We start from the raw sequence: 8,104 nt of genomic DNA on the forward strand, positions 1-8,104 counted from the left end.
CAGGTTAAACCTCCCCAAACTGGAATTCTCTCATCCAGCAACATCCATTGTCCAGCAGGACCACAGTTGTTACTGGACCAGAGATGCTGGGTTGGGAGGTAAGGGGAGCCTGGTCACCTTGGGCAGGGGAGCCCAGCGGGGTTTGCATCCCCAGCCAGAAGCGACGGCTGGCCAGAGCTGGCTGCCATGGGGCCAAGGCCATGCAGACAGCCCGGCTGGGGTCTCCCCAGCTACCCATGGGGCTGGGCCACACTGGCAGGCTTGCCAGGACTGCACTCCGCACCCATGGGGCTGGAATGTGCAGGCAGCCTGGCTGAGAATGCACCTGATGCCTACAGCGCTGGGGTCTTGCAGGCAGCCTGACTGGGGCAGCCTGCAAAGGCCAGTGCAGAACCGACTTATGGGCTGGGGCCTGGGCAGTGTCTGGCACCCCAGCCAGGGTTAGAGCTGGCCTCTGCAGGGCCCCGGACACACACATGGTTCTGGGGCCGTGCTGGCAGCCGTCAGGGCACAGCTGGTGCCCACATGGCCAGAGCCACCCGTGGCCAGACCAGCATCAGCCCAGCAGGGGCCAAGGTCTGTCAAGAGGTAAGGGAGCCCAGAGGCTGGAGGTGGGGTGGGGGGAAGGGAAGAGGAGCAGGCAGTCCGAATGAAGGAGGTGCAACCCGTAGAAAGAAATATTACACTAATTTTACCGGTAGTAAAACTGAAGCAGAGAGAGATTAAGTAACTTGTCCAGCAGCCAAAGAAATCAGCGGCAGAACTAAAACAGAAGTCTTCCTATACTCAGCTCTGTGACTTCTACTATCCAGCTCCTCTGCTACTCCTGGTTCAGTAGGCCTTCATGAAACTAATTAGCAGATCTGTACAAAAACAACATCTAGCTCTTACATAGTGCTTTTCTTCAAAAGATCTTTACAAAGGATGTAAATGTTACACATATGTAAGCAGTGTAACCCAAACCCTATTAGGGCCGTGTCTACACGAGCCCCAAACTTCGAAATGGCCACGCAAATGGCCATTTCGAAGTTTACTAATGAAGCGCTGAAATGCATGAGCTGATGGGAATAAGGGGACTTCGAAGTAGGCGGGGTCCTTTCGAAAAGGAGCCCCGGCTGGACGAGACGCGCGGCGGCAAGCCGCGTCAATTTCGAAGTGCCGCTGCCGCCCGCGTGCTAATGAAGCGCTGAATATGCATTTCAGCGCTTCATTAGTAAACTTCGAAATGGCCATTTGCGTGGCCATTTCAGAGTTTGGGGCTCGTGTAGACGTAGCCTAGTTGCCGCAAATGGCAACTAATACAGTATTGATAACAAAAAGATCATTCCTAGTTCACTAAGCCATTATTATTGTCTATAAACATATTTAAATCTTGCATATGCTATTGACATAAATCTAATGAGCTGTAAACTCAGATAAAGTTGTATTATATTTGATGACTGCATGGAAACTATGATGACGAGTACAATATAATAACCTATATAGAAAAAATATCTGCAACAGCTGTTCAAGTATCTTCACAGAGAGAAAATGCCAGGTACTAAATGGCTTTTAATCCAGTTGAGAAAGGCATAATAGGAACCAACAGCCAAGAAGCTGAAACCAGATAAATGCAACTAGATGCACCTTTTTAACAGTGAGGATGATTAACCATTGTAAGTGGTGGATTTTTCATCTCCTGAAGTCTTCAAAAGATGACTTTCTGGCAAACTTTATGACCCTCTGAACTCACATGTGAATGTTTACTTACCCTGAGCCCCAATAGTTTTCATGAAAAGAAGATGCTGCACCTCGTGAGACTATAACAACACTTCATATTTAAATAATAAGGTTGACTCTCTCTAGTCTGGCAACTTTGGGACCTGACTGGTGCCAAACCAGAAAATTTGCAGAACCACAGGAGATCAATATGGTCTAGCAGCATTATCAACAGTTCCAGTATTTAGTGGGCTCTTAGAAGACTGTTAGGGGTAAATTAGAGTAAACAACTGTACAGAACACTGGTGGTTGTAAACTTTGGGAAACTTGGACACACCCATGATAAGTGGACATCCTGCTAACAAATCATGCTGGATCAGAAAGTGCTGGATTAGAGAGGTTCAACCTGTACTTTGCATCTGCAGATTTCCTCTAGCTTTATTACAAAGATTAATATGATGCTTATTTTACAAATAAGGAAACTGAAGCAAAGAGTAGTTAATCAACTGTCCCAAGATCACAAAACAAGTCCTGTAACAGCAACGAAGGGTTCTGTGGCACCTTATAGACTAACAGAAAAGTTTTGAGCATGAGCTTTCGTGAGCACAGACTCACTTCATCAGATGCATCTGATGAAGTGAGTCTGTGCTCACGAAAGCTCATGCTCAAAACTTTTCTGTTAGTCTATAAGGTGCCACAGGACCCTTCGTTGCTGTTACAGATCCAAACTAACACGGCTACCCCTCCGATACAAAACAAGTCCTGTTATTCTGTAGCAATACATATTGCGTTACCAATGCAAGGATCTCTAAATAGATTGCAATAGGCTAATAGAATGAAAGTATCCTTCATCTTTATTGTCTCCCGAATTTAACACTTCTAAAACCTTCAAAACTTCTCTTTTCGATTTTCAGCAGGACAGTTTTAACTATGATCTTAGCAATATTTTCCTCCCTTCATTCTCTTTTCTGCTCTGTTGATACTTGATGTTTTAGGCATTCATTTGTACAGCAATTATAAAAGACTTACAGCACAAGAGGAATAATAGGTGCAATCCACTGTTTTTCTCGTAGCAGGACTCTAGTTCCTTGTCTGAAGAAAATATGTAGTGTTCCACCTCACAATGAATTTATTCAGGACCCAGACTTCTGTCTCATAAAACAGCACTCTGTTCTTTTTATTGCTGAAATCCTAGCATCACACTTGCTGGTAAATGCTTATGTCTCCGGACATCAGCAGACTCTACTGCTTGAAGATGTTTAATAGAATTGAGAGTTTGTGTCTCCCAATGACTGAGATAAAAGTAAATTTCCCTATTCAAACTCAACCACTCCCCAGTGTATGCAAAGTGGGTGTTGTTTACAGGTTTCCCAAAATGCAGTAAATATTAAGTACAAAAAGGAAAGCACTTCTGACTCTCACAGTTTATTGTAGGTTAGACGTTACTGAACATTTGAACCTTACTGGAAACAAGAATTTCAGAAAAGTTCTCAGGAGTATTTAAGCCAAATGTTTATTACTTAAAAGAGAACCTGCTCCAGTCGTTGCTAAATTACCTTTAATCAGCATGATTTCCACATATAAAATATTAGTTTATTAATAAATATAGAGTATCAAATGTTTTACAATGATTGATCCAGACAACTTCCCGGCCAAAATAACTGCTAGCATTTACTGTACTTAATATGTTCAAAGTACTTTTAAAACATTAATTAATTGACAGAAGACAATTTGAAATAAAATATCGTTCTCCTAGATTAGTGAGGGAGATGATAAAGTTAAACAAGATGCAAGTTTTCAAAACAGCAATATTTTCAACAAGTACTATGTGAAGTTAGTGTAACAATAATATACATTCCCTGGTAATGTGCTGCACATCTGGACTCCTGTAAGTATGAAGAGTGACCGAACAGCAAAAGGAGGAGACAAGTGTCCTTTTAGAGAGGGATGTTTATGTTCCTGTGTTGCTGGAAATGCAATGTGTCTGATTTGCTTGAAAGTTTCAACGTATCAACTGTGTTTGAACAGAGTAACCAGTATTTCTTTTCTCAGTTGCGTCTGAGGCCACAAGTGGCAACATCAAAAACATAGAATTTTCTCTGTTTTGATATGTTAATGTTGAACTGAAAGTGGGATGGAAATTAAGGGTGTTTTAGGAGGGAGGATTTTCATCCAGACTTCTGTTAACATATTGCTAACAGGTAACAACAAAAGTGGCTTTTTACTTCCTGATTTATTTTTATTCTGTTTTGTACTTCACAAAACATGACACTAGACAGTTTGCTTTGCTTAAAGATACTAACCAAATAGGAATAAGGGGATTTCAAAGTGTGCGGGGTCCTTTCAAAAAGAACCCCATGTAGACAAGCCATACGCAATTGAAAGAGGCATTTTGAAGTGCTGTGGCCGCTATTATACTAATGAGGTACTGCATATTCATTTCAGTGCCTCATTAGCATATCCCAAAGTGTCATTAACATTCCCCTTTTGAAAGGGGGGTGCTAGTGTAGACACAGCCTTAATGGAGCAGATCAGCAACAGGAAACAGACAAAACAAGAGCAGAATAGAAACAGAGCATGGAATGTAGAGGCATAAAAGAATGAGGAAGGGAACATGAGGGAGTTGCAATGAGGGGTCTTTAGGTCAGGTACCATCTCTTTGTTATATCTTTGCTTAGCAAAGAGGGGCCCTGATCTCAAAGCATTATTGCAATACAAATAATAATTCTGGATGGGAGAGCAGCATGAAAGAGACAGCATAGATATCAATGGGGAAAGAGGAGAATCATGACTCTCATTGTTGCTAATCTTTCAGGTTTTATTACATGATTTTCTGTATGAGGTACTAGCAGATTTAAATGTTGTTGCTCGGCTCTTTAACTCAGGTTTTGTTTTTTAAATTAAAAGAAAATGTACATGCTTTATTTAAATGATTGTACTTTTCAAAAATACAGTATTTTTTAATTAAATTAATTGTTTAATTTGGGTTTCTTGAAAAAAGGGATTGTTAACATTTGTCCATATATTAGTATTTTTAAATGGGAATTCCATAAAGTGTATTTTTTCTTCATTCCTTTAAACTCTTAAAATTAACTGTGTTTTAACCAAAAAGCGATGTAGTCAATTTGATTTCCAGGAACATTTTCTTCTAGTTTTCAAACCTTAAGAATTGCATTAGCTGTATCAAAATAGAGCACTACTCCAAATTTCTATTCTACCTCTTTTCTGAGGCTGAAGAATTAAGTATATTACTATTTCATTATTATTCTCTAGGGCACTAGCACTTGATTGGCATTTCAATGACAGTCTGGTAGTTTTGTTATTATTACTCAGGTCTAGAGTTATAACTTCATTTCCAGAGAACTTTGCAGCATGTAAATACCACTTCAGCTGGGTGTACACTTACCTTGAATATTGACAGCTGCTATGCAATTTCAGGTACACCAATTGCGTACCAAAAATCAATTTTGCAGCTGTCAATATTCGTCCCTGTCCTCACTGCAGAATGCTGACGGGAACGCTCCTCCCATCGGCATTCCTTAATCCTTGTGACTTGCAAGGATTCCCGGGGTGGACATCGATCCTAGAATATGCTGTTTCACGTATGCGCAAAATGGTACCCCAGAAGATTGAACCTAAGCATTTACTCTTCTGCGGCAAGTGTTGACCCAGCCTCCGTGAATCATTGGGTTTTCTAGATCTCGGTAAAGGTCCTTGAAGGGAACTATGCTAGGTTCTGAATGCATGTCAGTGAAGTCTTCCTAGTCCAAAAAGACTCTCCTCAGATGTAGACCCTCCTTCTACCTTCTCTGATCTACTGTGCTGATCCCTTCCAGGGTCCTTAGGCTGTGCTTCAAAGTGTTGAATTCCACACATTCAAATGGAGTCATATCAAACTAAAGGAGAGATCATTCTACAAATTGGGAGGGTGTGGGGCCCTTACTTGATGAGGGAGGTAACCTTGTGGCAGATGATGTGGGAAAAGCTGAAGTACTCAGTGCTTTTTTTGCCTCTTTCTTCACTGACAAGGTCAACTCCCAGACTACAGCAATATGGGAAGGAACAGGTTGAGAGCTATTTAGAAAAGATAGCACTTTAGAGACTAAGGAATTTGTTAGAGGATCTGTTGAGATTAGGTGTCAGGATTCCTCCATCCAGTCCCACAACTGGACTGAACACATACCTACTCTGTGACTTACTTCACTCATTAATAAAATAATTTAGTGTTTTCCTCACAAGGGTGTCCTAGAGTTTGTAAAGTTACTTTGATGTCCTAAGATGTACAGAATCATAAGTGCAAGGTATTTATCACATAACATTGTACATGTAAAATCTTTATCTTATATATTGAATAATTTTCCCTTATTTAGTCCTGCTTTACCCTTTTCCCAATGCACCTATCCAAAGCTTGAAAAAACAAAAACAAATGGTGCTGGATAGAAATTAAAGAATTGTAAATAAAGTGTTCACTCCTCAGTGAGTGATGCTATGGGTGTTTATTTTTAATCTGATATTTCTTTGGTAGAAACAAGAGAATACCCCTCCACAGAATGCAAATATCAATAGAATTTTTTCTCTCTCTCTCTCTTTAACAAGGGAAGTCTTTCATGATTCCCAAGAAAACAGCTGCCCCTATGTATCATGTGGGGGGAGAGAGAAATGTAATACAAAAGTACGATGTTCTTTTCTTCTTCATTGCTGTGCTCTAGGACCCCGGATCAAATTCTGAGGTTTTACTCAATCCTTATTCAGAAATCAGTGGGAGTTTTCCTGAATAAAAGCTGAATAAGAGCTTCAGGATGTGGCCAGAACAAAATCCTGGAAATTAAACATTCCCAGTTCTCACTTGAATAGAAGTCAGAGTATTCTCCTAATTTTCCCGTGGGAGAGAGAGCAAGTCATTTGAAAGTCTCTGTGAAAACCCACATAAGGGCTTACTATGGTTCAGTTCAATGCTTCTGGTTTCTCCCTTTCATAAGCACTAATTTAGCTAATATATTTTTAACAAAATTATGTGTGAGCAGAACATCAGCTGATACAAGTGTGTCTAGAGCTTCCTTTTCATTTCAGCATGTTTTACAAGTTTCTAACATTCTACTTTCCAACTGATTTGATTCAACATTTCAACTTTGAGGGGTTTAGTCCTGAAATTAATCGAACACCAGATCTCCCTCGGTAATGACAATTTATGCAGTTGGAATTCAAAAACTCTCCGTCAGACGCTATGTCTGCATGGGCAGCCTCTGTCAACAGAGGTCACTGCTGACATACAAGCCTCGGCAGTACCTCTGTCAAAACATAGGCTGAGTCTACACGGTGCTCCCCCCAGCATCGCGTCGGGCAGAGCTATGCAAAATGAGCTTCTTGGGATTGCAAACGGTGTGCATTTGCATACTCACAAAGCTAATTGCCACAGCCCAGCAAGAGTTCAGCATCAGCAAAAGGGGTGCTGGCACTGCAGAGGCCATGTGGACATGCGGATGTGCCTCTGCCAGCTTAATCCCTCCCCCTCACCCCCCGTTGCCAGTTCCTTATGCCTCAAACGTTCAGCATAGTTACAAGAGGGTAAGTTATTTCACTAGAGCCATGCTGAAATAACTCCTAGGGTGAACAATGACATTCCACTTTGGAAGACCTGTCACTGGTCGGTTCCTTCAGCTATTTCTCTCAAAAGTCTATTTGTTATCAGTACTCATGTTGGAAGTAAAGTAGTTACTATACAGCACTGAAGAAATCAGGAACAACAAATTACAACCTTCAGAAGAATCCAGGTAAACACCATGTTCTCCAGCCCTTTACTAGGAGCCTGTTGCATTGCCCTTAAAGTTAACGAACACTTTTCCATTGCTATTAATAGGAGCTGAATCAGGCCTTTAATCTTCTATGAAACTAAAAATTATGCGACACTGCTGAGGATGCAAATACTTCCAGTTGTCTAAAGTCATCAAATCAGTGATGAAGTCAGAAATCTCCTTCTGCAAGTGAAATCAGTGCAAGTGCTGAAGAACCAAAAGAACTATAGTTATACTGGTCAATATTGTATATTGTGACACATTAAAACCTTTATATTTCAGGCCCAGAATAAAAATTACACATTACATGCAGAAGAGAGAAAGACAAGTATCAGAGGGGTAGCCATGTCTGTATCCACAAAAACACTGAGAAGTCCTGTGGCACCTTATAGACAGACAGATTTATCGGAGCATATGCTTTCATGGGCAAAGACCCACTTTGTCAGATGCATCTTTGGGTCTTTGCCCATGAAAGGATATGCTCCAATAAATCTGTTAGTCTATAAGAGAAAGACAATGTCCACATCTGCAAGTGGTAGAGCCACATGTGGACTGGATGATAGAATTTAAATAGTTCTGCATCAGGAAACTAACTGCAACTGGATCGTAGTACT

This window comes from Carettochelys insculpta, chromosome 21 (assembly GCF_033958435.1).
Source record: "Carettochelys insculpta isolate YL-2023 chromosome 21, ASM3395843v1, whole genome shotgun sequence".
Taxonomy (NCBI): Eukaryota; Metazoa; Chordata; order Testudines; family Carettochelyidae; genus Carettochelys; species Carettochelys insculpta.